General features: G+C 36.3%; 1 protein-coding gene across 1 annotated transcript in view; it reads right to left on the reverse strand.

Annotated features, from left to right (window-relative positions):
- Positions 1-15,863, reverse strand: part of LOC144242559 (ADP-ribose glycohydrolase MACROD2-like) — a 1,445,873-nt gene that overhangs the window by 284,504 nt on the left and 1,145,506 nt on the right. The gene's annotated exons all lie outside the window — the stretch shown is intronic.

Here is a 15,863-nt window from a genome sequence, read left to right on the forward strand (position 1 = left end):
CTTTTCTTTTAAAAAAAAATATTTTTGTTTATTTATTTTTGAGACAGAGAGAGACAGAGCATGAGCAGGGGAGGGACAGAGAGAGATGGAGACACAGAATCTGAAACAGGCTCCAGGCTCTGAGCTGTCAGCACAGAACCCGATGCGGAGCTTGAACCCATGAACTGCAAGATCATGTCCCGAGCCGAAGTTGGACGCTTAACTGACTGAGCCACCTAGGCGCCCCTACACTTAATGTTCTAAGGGAACACTTGTATTTAGAAAAGACAATGAGAAGGACAGAATTAGTTTAACATAGATCCTAAAAGAAAGAATATGTGGAAATTCCTATACTGTGAGGCTACATTTTTCATAAGTTCACTTATACAAAGTCAACAATATGAACCAAGGTTAAGGGAGGGTAAGAATGACAAATGTTTAAATAATAAGGATAATTTCACTGAGTATTTCCACAATGAGTGTTTGCTCTAGCATGAACACGAACAGGCTGGCTCATACTGCCCTGATTCCAGATCAGTCTACATTGCCACCTGCCTCTCAGAGATGGTTGGCTCACTGTGCAATAGCAGCTGTTTTCAAACTTTTTGATTTCAAGACCTCTTTACATTCTTAATAATAACTAAAGACCCAAAAGAGCTTTTGTTTCAGTGGATATATCTATCACACAGGAAAACAAAAGCACATACACCTTAACTCTTAGGAAAATTACATTATCACATGTCATGTAGCCTCTGGAAAGCTGTACAGCACACTCAAGAGATAAAGAGGGTAAGAAAGGTATGGGGCGCCTGGGTGGCTTAGTCGGTTAAGCGTCCGACTTTCGCTTAGGTCATGATCTCGCGGTTCGCGGGTTCGAGCCCTGCGTCGGGCTCTGTGCTGACTGCCAGCTCGGAGCCTGGAGCCTATTTCAGAGTCTGTGTCTCCCTCTCTCTCTGACCGTCCCCTGCTCATGCTGTCTCTCTCTCTCCTAGAAGTAAATAAAAATATATAAAAAAAAAAAGAAATGTAAATAACTTTTAAGTATATTATGAACATGGTATTGCCCTACAAACCTCCTGAAAGAGGAGTCCCGAGACCCCTCTTTGAGAACTGCTACAGTAGAGTTTCTAGCTGGGCAAATCTACTAATTGAATGTAACTATTTCCTTTTCTAATGCAAAAAGTACCCCTCCAACCACTTTATCTGGTCCTCACATTTGAAGAGACAGTGATCCCTCTTAAATGTATAGGAAAAACCAGATGTATAGGAATTGTTAAGAAATGATATTTTTCTGCTTCAACTTTTCTGTGAGTTATAGAATTTTTCAAAGACGAGTCTTACCTAAATGCATTTTTTGTCTTTTGCTCAGTGTTTAGAATCGACACTAATATCTCCTTCCTCTTCTGTGAGATGGTGTTGAGGTCACTTCTATTCACCAACTTATCGAGAATGGAGAAGTACTTCTAAAATAAGCAGTTTGCAAGGACTCAAGAAATTTTACGATGACTGCTACCAGATCAATTGATTCTAGTAGAAAAGAAAATGGTGGAAACAGTTTTCTAAGTAAGAATTCTACAAGACATCCCAGGATAAGAAAAAGAGGAAAACTTCAGGATTGTGAATTTCCAAGGGAGATCATGACAATGGTTTTACTTCCTGACACACACTACTTTGCCGAATGAGTTGGAAGCTTCTAGAGGAAAGGAGAACAGCTAATATTAAAGCAGACTGGTGGGAATGAAGAGGGAATTAGATAGCCAAAAAACTTAAAGGTAAACTGGCAAAGTTTAATGATGGTGACAAGGTGGGTGGGAGAAAAGAAAGGGGGGAATCAGAATTTATTCAAAAAGTAACTTCACTCTGGGTGACTGAGGGGTGACAGGAATAGGAAAATCAGACCAATAACAGAGGGTTGAATTATTGCAGTACTAGTCAACCCACTGAAAATCTATCCTTAATATAAATATCAAGTGCAAAAGTGGGCCAAAATTTAGAGGATTAGTAAGAGAAACAAAAATTGTACAGTTGAAGATAACGAATTTTCCTATATCAAGAAAGTCTTTTTTTTGTTTTTGTTTTTGTTTTTGTTTTTCTCCTTCCTTGCCTACTTTGAGCCTTGCATTGAATCACAGAGGGGAAGAGAATATATCACTGAGTCTTTTTAAAATAATTTTTTAATGTTTATTTATTTTTGAGAGAGATAGACACAGTGCAAGCAGGGTAGGGGCAGAGAGAGGAGACCCAGAATCTGAAGCAGGCTCCAGGCTCTGTGCTGTGTGCACAGAGTTGGACACCAGGCTCGAATTCACAGACCATGAGATCATGACCCGAGCCCAATCAGATGCTTAACTGACTGAGCCACCCAGGCACCTCTCACTGAGACTTTAAAATGTGATTCATATGAGATGCAGATACAAAGAAGTCAGCATGTACCTCTGAAGGATTATTTACTGGAAACCATTAATGTAAAACCACCCAAACAATAACAACAACAACAACTGAACAAAAAAGGAGAACTTTTCATAGTCATTCAGATGACAAGAATGAAATGTTTGTCTGGGGGGTTGATAAGTAATGGGTAGCAAATTTTAGAAGAAAGAAATACCTGCAAATGAAGAAATAATACATGGTGACTGATTCTCTAGTTATATACTATTCTGTAGGCCAGTGAATAAAAATTGTACTTTCTATCCAGAAATAGGGTGTTTTTGAGATGATAAGATAATTTGGCTGAAGACGTACTATGGTAAGAGAACTAAGTGAAGTGCAAGAATGGGTAGTTTGGTATGAGTAGTAGAATAATTATATTATAGAGCCATGCCTGGAGATAGCAGAAAAAGATGGCCACTATAATTACACATCTTGCAATTACAATTAGGATGATATCAGGAAAAGCAAGAAAATAAATCTTCATATCTCAATGGAAAATCTCACTTGGGCAAATTACTTTTCCTCTTCTGTAAAAACAATAATATTTCCTTCTCAAGTTTGACATGGGGAATAAACTAGGTATTATAGGTGAAATCACCAAGCACAGTACCAGCCATGTAGTAGGTTATGAACTCTGACCTGATTGATTTCTCTTTGTACATAATTGTATTCACAATGTGCATAAATGGGATAATGATAAAATCTTCCATATTTAGTACTTCATCATTACATTTTCAAAATCTATAACTATTTGTATTAACCAACTATGTCAGTATTTGTATTTTACTGGGTTTTTTGCTTCCACTATTACTGGGATCCCTCATCTTCTCTTTCTATAATAGTTTCTCCGTTTATTCTTTTTGCAGTGTATCCTTGAGTAATTTTTTCAGAGATAATCTGTAGCTGGGAATTTTCTAAGGCACTTGTATTTTTCAAATGCTTTTAGCTTGTTTTCATCTCTGAATATTAGTTTTCTGGCATAGATTATAGGTTTCAGCTCATTATTCTCTCAGATTTTTGAAGATTTTGCTTCACTTTCATGAGAAAAAGCCAGTTTGATTTTTATACCTCCATAAGGAAGCTGGATTTCTTTTCTTCTCCAGAAGTTTTAGGAACTTCCTATTCATTTTTGAAGTTCAGAATTCTGTTTAGTTTCTTTCAAGAAAGGAATAATTTTCCCTTTTAGTTATGTAGTTATTACAGCTTTCTCATGTTATCCATTCTTAACAGATGGGTGGTAAATGTCTCAGTTGTCTTCACACTCTCTCAAATATTTTATCTGCTGCACATTCTAGAGTATTTCCTGACTTATTCACTGGATCAGTAAGTTAGTTTTCAGCTGTTTCTTTTCCATCAAGGGTCCCTTCACTTGAAACTTTTGTTGTCTAATAGGAACACCCTTTTCAGATTTCTACATATATCATATATAATTCTATTGTCTACCAACTTTTTTTTTTTTTTACTGAATATAAATCCTTTTTCTGTCTAGGCTAAGATTTAGTAATGGCTAGCTCTTAGTGGATTTGAATCCACATAAGGTATACCTTCACACTTTCTTCATGATATCTCTATCATCCTATACAAATTATATGTATTTTCATCATATTTTTATTTCTAATGAGGATAATCAATCTCTTGGCAGGATTGATTAGGTATCTGTAATAAGAAAGGAATAAGGCCAAACAAAACAAACAAACATTAGTAATGTGATTATTGACCGAAATTGGCAAATAGACATTTTAACAAGGAATATATTCCTCATGTAGCTAACAATTAAATTATTGAAATTGCTAAGAATTCAGCTATTTTAATGTTAAAAGTTATGATTTTATTTTTCTAACATGATAAAGCAGCATATGCCATCAAGTTGAAAATATACACACACAAACACACAGGGGGGAAAAAAAGAAAAAGGGAATATATTCAGTATTTTCATGACTCAAAACACATCTATTCACATCATTCTAGCTATTTCATAGTACTTCTTTTAGAACTGATGCAAACATTGTTCCAAGCCAGACCTATTTTAGACCACATTTTTTATAAATGTTATACATTTTAAATAAAAATGGGTTATACATTTACCAGAAAAAGAATAGTTCAAATTTGAAGTGTTGTTTTTAGATATCTAATTATTACACATGTATTATAAACCCCATTTAAATTGCTGAGACCAAAAGTGATATTTATTTTTACCCTAAACATTAGATTTCTATGCCTTGTTACAATCTTAACTGTCCAGAGATATTTAAAGCAGAAACACATAAGGCAGCTGATTTACTTTCCAAACTATCCTTGCTAGGCAGCATTTTGAATACATAGAAGACAATATCAGTATTATGTTTGGAAAGAATTTTTAGTTTTATTGCTTATTTAATTTTGAAAGATTAATATTTTAGTTCTCTCTACTATAGTAAATGGACTGCAAGAGTGTGTTTGACACTGCTGTAACAATAAAAACCCTAACTAATAAAGAACGACAAAATTAACCTTTCTAATGGAATTATTATTGACAATTTTATTACTAAAACAATACAAATGCTTCTATAGGATTAAATCAAATACATTCTGTTGTTTCTTGTCTTTTAATATTCTTATCGAATGGAGAAAAAAATAACAGTCACAAAAGGCATACAAACACAACAATTTATAGAACTTCGTGAAGATGAAAGTGGTGCCTTTTGAAGTATATACTCTGAGCTTAAGAATCTATCTGTGGCCCAGGGATGTATGAGATATTCTCAGAGCCATCACTTAGGTTCTAGTGAAACACCAAAGTTGCAGATGCTGGAAGCTTATGGTGGCATTTCTCTCACTGCCTCAAGTCATCACTATCTTGAACATAACTAGAGAACAATGAAGTGATATTTGGTCCTGGCTGGGATGCTGGACAAAGCATAAAGGGCCAAAGGAGAAATAAAAGCTTTTTCCTGTTGTTAGAAAATAAAACTCTCCTTTGAGTTTTATTGTGTAGAAAAAGCATCTTTCTTCCCAGCACATTGTTGATTGTATTCTCAGGTTGTGATAAACCTGGCTTTGTCACATTGGTCCAGTGAAAGTTCTATGGGCTTACCAGATGTATAGACCCTCTCCCAAACCACTTATTTTTCCTGATAGCTTCCTCTTTATTCTCAATGACATGTGTTTGCCAACTTGTATGAATGCTTTCACTCAAGGAATAAGGCTTAGAACAAAAGAAGCCAACACCCTACTTAATACCATATCCCAGTTCCTCCCATGTCCACACATTGGCTCTCCTTCAATTTTATGGACTTCATTTTCCATGAATTCTCCTACCCTGTGTGGAATCTGTATTAGAGTTCTTGACTGGAAGAGGCCTCTGAAGGTGATTCTTTGGCAAGAAGACTTCCCTATAGGTATTGTCTGTGGCTTGCAGCCATGCCCTTCTTCTGTGCCCTCAGTAAATCCTAAACTCTTTCTAGATCCAACAAGCCAATCTCTCCTTTGGCACCTCCTTAGATGTCTGGGTCAGTGGTTCTCAAACTTGAGAGAACATCAAAATCATCCAGATGGCCTATTAAACCGTAGGCTGCTGGGTCACACTCCCAGAATTTCTGATTCAGCAGGTCTGGGATGGAGCGAGGGTGGGGCCAAGAATCTGTATTTCTTTTTTTTTTTTTTTTTAATTTTTAAATGTTTTATTTATTTCTGAGAGAGAGAGAGAGAGAGAGAGAGAGCAAGCAGGGGAGGGTCAGAGAGAGAGGAAGACACAGAATCTGAAACAGGCTCCAGGCTCCAGGCTCTGAGATGGCTGGAGGTTCGAGCCAGACGCGGGGCTCGAACCCACGAACCATGAGATCATGACCTGAGCAGAAGTCGGATGCTTAATCGGCTGAGCCACCCAGGCGCCCCAAGAATCTGTATTTCTAACAAGTTTCCAGGTGATTCTGATGCTGCTGGTCTAGGAATTACATGTTGAGAATTACTAGCCTAGACCAAAAGTGGCAGCAGTAGCTCTGTTACCAAAATTCTACCCATGACTTGATATTTCAGTTTTGACTTGGCACCCAAGATTCTAACCTTGAATTGGCCCACTGGATTTGCATATCAACTGCATCACCAGCTATGATCTTTGACTTATATTATTCCATTGACCTGTGTCGCCTCTCCAGGCCTGCGACATGCCTGGCTGCCACACACACTAATGACCATCTACAGTTTCAAATGTTTCCATGTATATAATGCAGAAGAAAATTGTCTGGTCCAATCTCTATTTCAGCGCTTATAAATCATAGCAAAAGGTCATAAAGATAAGCACATTTTGCACAAATATTATATTAAGAAGAGTTCATTCTCAAATGTCAGCAGAACATTAATGAAATTAATCAATGACATTCATTGAATTTCTTTAAATTTTAAGAAGTGTGTGTACACTAACTGTGGGAAGAAAGTAAAATTTGAAGAAGGTCTTCTTCAGAGTTGAGCCAAAGAACAAACAAGCCAAACTGAGGAAGAAAAACTAAATAGATAATTTGATTTTGAATGGATTCAAGAAGGGGTCAAAAAAGGGATTAAGAAATGTTTGTAAAGAAAATATATAGATAGCCAATAAGTACATGAAAAAATGCTCAACATCTTTAGTCATTAAGGAAATTCAAATCAAAACTTCATACCCACTACTATGGCTATAATCAAGACAGACAATAACAAGCATTAATGAGCCTGTGAAGAAATTAGAATTCTCATACAATGATGGTAGGAATGGAAATGCTACTTCAGAAACTAGACAGTTCCTCAAAATGTTGAAAATAGAATTACCGTAAGACTTAGCAACTCTTCTTCTAGGTATCTTCCCCCAAAGACCAGAAAAAGTATATCCACATAAAAACTTGTACACAAATGTCCATAGCAGTATTATTTATTATCAAATGTATACGCATACAATGAAATATTATTCACCATAAAAGGAGTGAAACACTGACACATTCTACAACATGGATGAACCTTGAAAACATTATGTTAAATGAAAGAAGCCAATCATAGAAGGCTACTGTTACATTATTCCATTTGTATGAAATATCTCAAACAAATAAATTCATACAGATAGACAGTAAATCCATGGTTGTGAAGGATGGGGTGGGGTGCAGAATGGAGACTGAGTGACTACTAATAAGTAGTCCTGTAAAAATGGGATTTATTTTTAAGGTAATGAAAAGATTCTAGAATTAGATAGTGGTAGTGATGGTTGTACAACTCTGTGAATATGCCAAAATCACTGAATTATGCACTTAAAATAACCCACTAAGCAAAAAACAAATGGGAAACAATAGTGTTGGGACATGCCAGGAAATTCAGGTATGTGTAGTACCATAATGGAGTTGGCTAAATGGCTGCTAAGTAGCTAAAATGGTTAATTGATATTATGTCCAGAATATTTTTAAAAACATGAAAAGCAACATTCTAAAATAAGACTAGGGAAATTCAGTTGTCTAAGGGGTACTTACAGTGTAACTGGGATGGCTCAGGTAGAGTTTATCCACTTTTGTCCCATAAGACAGACCTTCTGTGATCTAATATCCTGGCAATAACTGAACAAAATACATTGAAGGGAGAACTACTTGCCATTCAGAACTGCCTATGATTCTAAAGACTAAGAGCCACTTCCATTTTTCATAAAGGCTGCCTGGATATTTCAGTGCGAACTAGTCAATTGTCCAAGCACTTAACATATATATGAAGGTCATAAATAATAAGCACAGGGAGATAAATTATAGTGATGTTTGAAATCACAGATCTCTACCAGGAGATCTGAAGTCTTTACATGTGGTTATGCTAGGCAATCACAGGGCTTTCACCAAGAATAGAATTACAAAGACTTGCTCAAAGTACAATGTTTATCTCATGGTTCCTGATTTCGAGCCCCATGTCGTGGCCAGGCTCAGCTGGAAGCACAGAGCTTGCTTGGGATTCTCTCTCTGCCCCTTCGCCACTTGTGTGTGTGCTCCCTCTCTCTTTCTCTCTCAAAATAAATAAATAAGAACTTAAAAAAACTCTATAGAGAACCATCTTTTCTTGAGAGGACTTTAGGTGAAACACTTGTAGGCAAAAGTTACCAACTTCTTAGAAACTAAAAAATATTTCTTTCCATATCCTTCCAGGAAGATTTTCAGAGCCTGTATGTTTTGGCCCCCGGTTTGTTTGCCTTCATTGGTATGTCAAATATGAAGTTTTATGTGTGTTTATACATTTGCATGTACAGTTAGCTTCATCTACAGGCAGAATAGATAGCTGTGATGTGTCTTAAGACATGTTGAGAAAGTTCCTGCATCCACTTGTGTGGTGAGCTAAGAGGTTTGGTACATCTCCTCATCACACCTGGGCAGCACAGCTTGTCTTATAGGAGAATATTGGACCTCCACAGACACTAAGATGTGCAAAGAAAATAACAGCTATTCCTTATTGAGTGTTTACCAGTGACAGCCACCATTCTAAGTCAAAAGTTTTGTAGTCTTTCCATAACTTTAGTAACCACCAAGACCTCGTGTTAAATATATGCATAATAAAAGCAAAGATGACTCAGTTCTAGTTCAAGGTTGAGTACATAGACATCTCCTTATTCATCCTGCTAAGTGGCTTAAAATCCTGGACATTGTACATGACACAAATATAAGAAGACTGAAAACTAGAGAGAAGAAAACAGGCCTTGGGCCCCAAAGGATGACATGGTGGTGAGTTACTGGGTTTCTTTTTCTTTCTCTCTCTCTCTCTCTTTCTTTCTCTCTCACTTTCTTTCTTCCCTTCCCTTCTCTTCTCTTCCCTTCCTTTTCCTTCCCTTCCCTTCTCTACTTTCTCTTCTCTTCTCTCTTTCTTTTTTTTTTATGAGAGAGAGAGAGAGAGAGAGAGAGAGAGAGAGAATCTCAAATAGGCTCCACACTCAGTAAGAGCCCACTGTGGGGCTCAGTTTTACAACTGTAAGATCATAACCTGAGCTGAAATGAAAACTCAAATGCTTAATCAACTGAGCCACCCAGGTGCACCTCTCTGGGTTTTCTTTTTGCCTCATATATCCTGGACTGGGTGCTAGAGGAGCCATAACCCAGAAGTACCAAGAAGAGACAACAATAACAACAATAAGCCTCTGATGAGTCTGCTCTTTCCAAAAAATATGAAAGACTGTCCAGTAAGACAGAAAGACTATAATTGCCCTATTCCAACAAAACACCATAGACAAAAACATGCTTCAGTCCTTACCCAGTCAGTAAAGGCCAAGTGGGGAGCCTTGATTTCCACCCTCATCCAGCTATAGTTAGGTATCCCATGCCTAAATGGCATCAGAGGACTGTGAGTGGGAAGCCAAGATTTTCATCCTAAGCTGGTGTTAACAAACTCCCTGCCCCCTAATGTCAGTGGAAATCATATCTGGATCTTTGATTCCATCCCTACCTGCCTCAGGGTGGTGTCAGAGGAGACTATGTGGAAAGCTGGAACTTTCACTACCATTCAGCAGGCATACCCATTGCTGTGTCCCCATTGGAGAGTAACTGGGGGGCCATAACAGGAAAATCCTTCTGTTCCCAGCTGGATGGTGTTAGCTGAGACCTAGAAGGGAGCCTAAAAATACCACCTCTGTCTGCACAGACTATACTGAACAAAAGAAAGGTGACACAACGGAGTACATATATACTCTATGTGGTTCCATTTACAGCAAGAAAAGATAAAATTAACAAAAAATAAAAGAAGTCAGAACAGTGATTACCTTTGAGAAATGGAATTTACCAGATTGGGAACAAGGGAAGTTTCTGGCATGATAGAAATATTTTCCATATTGACTGGTGTGTATACATTGTCAGAACTCATTAAATTATATATTTAATATATTTGCATTTCATTCTGTATAAATTTTATCTCAATGTTTTTAAAAAAGTAGAGCATAGTAAGCAATGGTTCCATGTATGCCCCTGTTCTAGTCAATGATTTTCAAAGCAGAACATAAGTAATGAATATTCATGACTAGTAATTTATTTCCTTATTCATATATAGGTGATATTCCACATTTCACAGGGTAACAGAAAACTCAGAATAAATATTTACTTTTCTAATATTGTGTGTTTGGAACTGAACTTATGCATTTAATAAAATATTTATATCTAAACCATATTTGAATTTCTTTTTAAAAGAACCAAACATTTGCTTTGTAGAAAAATGAATTGTTTTATTCTTGCTTCTCATCACACATATATACACATAACGCAAAGAGATGTCTTTTTATTAAAATTGTTTCCAGAGGGATGCTTAAGATAATAACTTATACCTGTTAGGGGACTGTTTTCCTGCAAGTTGCTACATTGCCCAGAAACAAATAACACAAAGGTGACTCATTCTCTGAGGGGGGCTGTACTATCCAAATATGACTACAACAATATCTTCCAACCCACATGTTCTTCTGGACTGTGATCTTGCCACTCTTTCATCAAAAGCTGGAGTATAAATCTCTTCCCAGTAAACCTTAGATGGCTGTAGTGACTTTCTTATCACCAATAAAATGTGTTGACGTGATGCTATGGAACTACCATTGAAAGGTGAGAAGAAGTCTTGCATCTTTTGGAATATTTGCTTTCTGGTTGTTCTTCTAGGAACTCAGTACCAAAAGCACACTGTGTAGACACTCTGAAGGACAGACCCAGCTGAGCCCATTCTGTGAGTTATTCCATCTCAGTCACCAGACATGTGGATGAAGAAATCTCCAGATGATTCCAGTCCCCAGTCGTCCACATCTTTCCCAGTAAGGACACACACAATATCTAGCAGAGATGAGTCATTTGAAATTCTGTCATATAGAATCTGCAAGTCTAATAAAATAGCTGTTGATTAATTCCACCCAGTTTGGGGATGGTTTGTTACACAACAGCAAATAACTGAGACACTTTCCTTCAATTTGTTTAAATCCAAAAACATAATAACATGACTCATGCCCTAACATGGATTATAATCACTTCTGATTATATTAGCCTAAAGTGAACACAGGTACCTAAGGTTCTATATTTTATTTAACTTTTGGGTTGATCTGGAATCACACATTAATAATATGATAGAACTTCCAAAGCTCATCTAAGTCATGCCATAGCGTGTGCTGAAAACAGTATATAAGCTATATATAGGGTGGGGAATGAGTCTTGGTCTTGGTGTTTAAATTCCAGCTTTGCCATATACCATCTGGTGGTTTGGGGTGACATTTTGAGCCTCATCTGTAAAACTGTCATACTAATACTTTATTCACAAGGATCCTAGAGATTATTAGAACACAGTGTCTAAGTCCCCAAATTTGAAGCCATTATTATTAGATATACTCCCTCACACATATAGAATATTAGTTTATCTGTAGACTGATTAAAGGTTTATGTTCCTTCTCTATACTAGGGGCTGTTCTGTTCCTTAATACAAATGACAGTGCCCTTGGCATCTCAGTTGCTGGTGGTCCTTTACTTGTATAATTGGGGCTCCTGGACAATTCCTCATCATTATTCATTGGAAGCTCTTTCTTTTGTGAGCATTTAAAATAGCCATTATAGTATAGAAACTCCCCAAGAAATGCCGCCAGGAATTCCCATTAAAAAGTCTAATAAATGTTTTCCAACTAACACATTATGTTCTGAATTTATAGGAACAATCTGAGCAAAAAAGGTCTTGGCGGTCATTTAATGGAATTATTACAAAGGCAAATTCATATGCAGATTATTGGACAGTATTCATTTTATCATACAGGAGGATTTTAAAATTAGTTTCAGAAAAAGGGCACTCCATAATAAACTTTTAATTTCAAGAGTTGCACAAGGTAAGGACTAAAAATTACAATAGGCCAGGTACCATGTCAGCTCTGATATACTACAACACTTCTTTATGAGCACATTACAATTCGAAGAGCTAATAATAAAAAGAGGTGATGCTGAGATGATGAATTGATGCTATGCAATTAGACCTATTAGAATTCACAAGAGTCGACAGGCAATAATCAAACCTTTTTCATGCTGCCCATTGCAATTATCTTTGCACTTAAGAATCAACAAAGCACATAATGACTTGCACTCGATTAAGGAATTCATGAGAAATGGAATTTTAATTAGTGTGTAGAAAATTTGGGCCATTTGTTACTTTAGAGGACAACAAATTGTGAAAATGAGTTGAGGAGTTAAAAACAGTCAGCGATGATAGATGTTTGCTGATCATAGTGAGGAACTTAGACAATGGAAATTTCCAGTAGTTCCCCTCCTCCCCTGAAACTACAATTAATAAAGTGAAACTACTATTGAGGATGGAATAAGCAGTAAGTGGATTGTTGACATCATGGTTGATGGACAAAACAGACATTGAAGCCATTCCCAGTTTTGACTTTCCCAAGCCACAACATTTTGTGTATTTTACATACATACACACACACACACACACACACACACACACACAAATATTCACTCAAACATAGTCCATATTAGAATCAACAAATGTCTACTTATTGCTATGTCTGCATAGCAAATTAAGTATACATCCTTAGGAGAAGTGGGCTTATTAATTCAATATGGAATATCTCAAAGTTCAGTGGGTAAAGATGATCCTTAGCCAACTTCCAAAATTTTTGTTAATTATGAAAATCTGCTCTGTAATTGTTGTTTTTAACAATGTTTATTCATTAAATACATTCACTCTTAATGCACTTGACCTTGGGCAGAAAGACTAAATTAGTACATCTCAGATGGTAATAACAAGCTTTGGCATTTAACACATAAGCTAATGGAAATTCATTTTTGTTAAAAATGTCCTGGATTTTAGGTAAAGGTACCATGCTTATAAATAGAAAATGTCAAATGCCACTTTGCAACGCAGTCAATTTAATAACATATTTCTCATGCCCAATTTACTATCTGAAAAGTTAGTTTAAAATACATATAGTCAAGGAAACATCCACAATCACTGCTGCACTCTGTGAATAAGTGGACACAAAATAAAGACTGAGTACAATAGTCCTCCCCACTTAGTTCATAAAACAAACAGGAAAGGAAATCAATACTTATGAAAATAAATCATTGAATCAATCCCAAAACAAAGTAAAACTGTCCATGAATAATTCTGTAAGTCATTAGCTGCATTCTATTTAAAAATCTTATTTATTTCGTGGTTGAAAATTACACTAATTTGAGATGTAAGATCTGAATGTTTAAAATGTGAAAAGTATTTGCCTAAAGATCTATCTAATATGGGACCTGATATTTTAAATTTTTATGACAATTATAAAAATTAAGTATGTTATTACTCTACTGAGAAGTTACAAATTTCCTCATTTCAACACTGAAAAAGAATCTGTGGCCGAGACTGAAATTCTCTACCTCTATCTCTTTCTCATCTTCCTTCTCAGTAATAGGAACTTAGTATTTAGTTGAGTTTGTTGCTGCAAGAAAAAAAATATATTTTCCAGCAGTTATGTCACTAGACATGGTCATGTGACCAAGTGTTGTGTAGAGCCTCCAGAAAAGTTGCAGAATTAGAAAGACACCCTTTTTCTCTTCTAAAATTCTTTTTTTTCTTTCTGTATGCACTGACACATACAAACCTCATGATGGCTGGAACTCCAGCAGCCATATTGGGCAATGAGGTGGATAAACTATCATAATACCTTTTAATTATAAGAAGTTTTATAATTCACAAAATTCTACCACACACATTTTATTCCATGTGAACTTTACAAATTCTGCCAAGATAGGTTACTCAAGTATTTGTTTCTTTCCTTTCTTGCATATGCTGCTGCTGCTTCTTGAGTTAACTGATGAAATTAAATCACGTTTAAAAAATAGATACACTTAAAAATACAATTCAAACAAAGGCATCTGAAAGAAACGTAAGACCTTGGGCTAAGTCAAGTACTTCAGCTGAATGCTAAATTTAGTACTGAGTTTCTAGGCAGCTAAAGCAAGAAATATACAAGCTTGTCTGAATTCTCTTAACATGGTAGTGAATTTAAGGAAATCTACATTGTATAATTCTCATGTAAGGGATATTGGATGACATGGTGGATGTCTTAAATAGTAATTATGCAAGTGATACAGAAATATTCTGTATAGAGACATTATATTATCTTCAAAGAAGCAGAGGGCATATAATTGTGTCTTGACTTGAGCCAAGATTCTCTCCACATAGCTAAAATGATATGACTGCAAGCATAATCTAATTTTATATGGTTATATCATATGGCACCTAGATGAATAAATTAATTTGGTCTTTCCAATGTCTCTCTCAAATATCAAGTACCTGAATGATATTCAAGTGATAGTCATTTTGGGTATATTTCTCTTATGACCAGCAAAATACTACTGCCTGAAGCCCAGAGAAGAGGTGCACTTTCCATGGGTCCTGTGCTCTAGAGATCCTCACACATCACAAACACACACATGACAGTTTACTTTTTTTTTTTAATTTTTTAAAAATTTTTTGAGAGAGAGAAAGACAGACAGAGTGCAGTGGAGGGGCAGAGAGAGAGGAAGATGCAGAATCTGAAGCAGGTTCCAGGCTCTGAGCTGTCAGCGCAGAGCCTGACATGGGGCTTGAACACAGAAACTGTGAGATCATGACCTGAGCTGAAGTCAGACGCTTAACTGACTGAGCCACCCAGGCACCCTGACAGTTTACTTTTGTTACTTCAGATCCAGTATTTAGTACTGTAATGTGTGAGGTATAATCTGACACATCTTATCTCATGGTTAACATTGATCAGACCTTAGGGAAATGATTCTCCACATCTCTTATTCTATATGTCAAACTAAGACTATGTGTGAGTATGATGAAGGACTATGGAGTGTGCAACCATTCCATCAGACCAGAGAAATGGACATCATTTCCTGGTAGAGGGAAGATTTAGCAAAAGTGCTTGGTAACAGAAAAATAATTAACTTCTTAAATCCTTCCTATAAAATAGGATGAGTGAAATAGATTCCTAAATAATGAAGTGGTGTTTCCTAGGAGAAATAAGTATCCATTTCTATTTTTCATGTATCAAACTGTGGTTTTGAGAGATGTTCATGAATTAGTGTTGAACGTGCACATGGCAGCTTAAAAACATATTGCAACAATAAGCAATTTAGATTATTATCTAATGTATTTGTGGGCATGAAGTACAGCTTTAAAATTTGACCCATATGCCCTGAGATACCCATTTGTCATCGGTCCTCCAAATATTAGGGAAGATGTGGCTAAAAGAATTAAAATTTATGTTTCAGATTAAGAGGGCTTCCTCTTCTTTGTATGCTAAATATGTGGGAGTGGGACACTAATGATTAGTCCCATTTTATAGGTAAGAAAACTGAGACTCACATAGGAGCCTCTGCCAAAGATCTAGCTCCCTTCTAGATAATCTAAGAGACTTTCCACCAAACTGTTTCATCCCACTATAATTAACTTTTAATTCATGCCAGAGGAATTTGAGTTATTCTGAACAGTAGCTACTCCAATAG

This window comes from Crocuta crocuta, unplaced genomic scaffold (assembly GCF_008692635.1).
Source record: "Crocuta crocuta isolate KB4526 unplaced genomic scaffold, BGI_CrCroc_1.0 scaffold187, whole genome shotgun sequence".
NCBI lineage: Eukaryota > Metazoa > Chordata > Mammalia > Carnivora > Hyaenidae > Crocuta > Crocuta crocuta.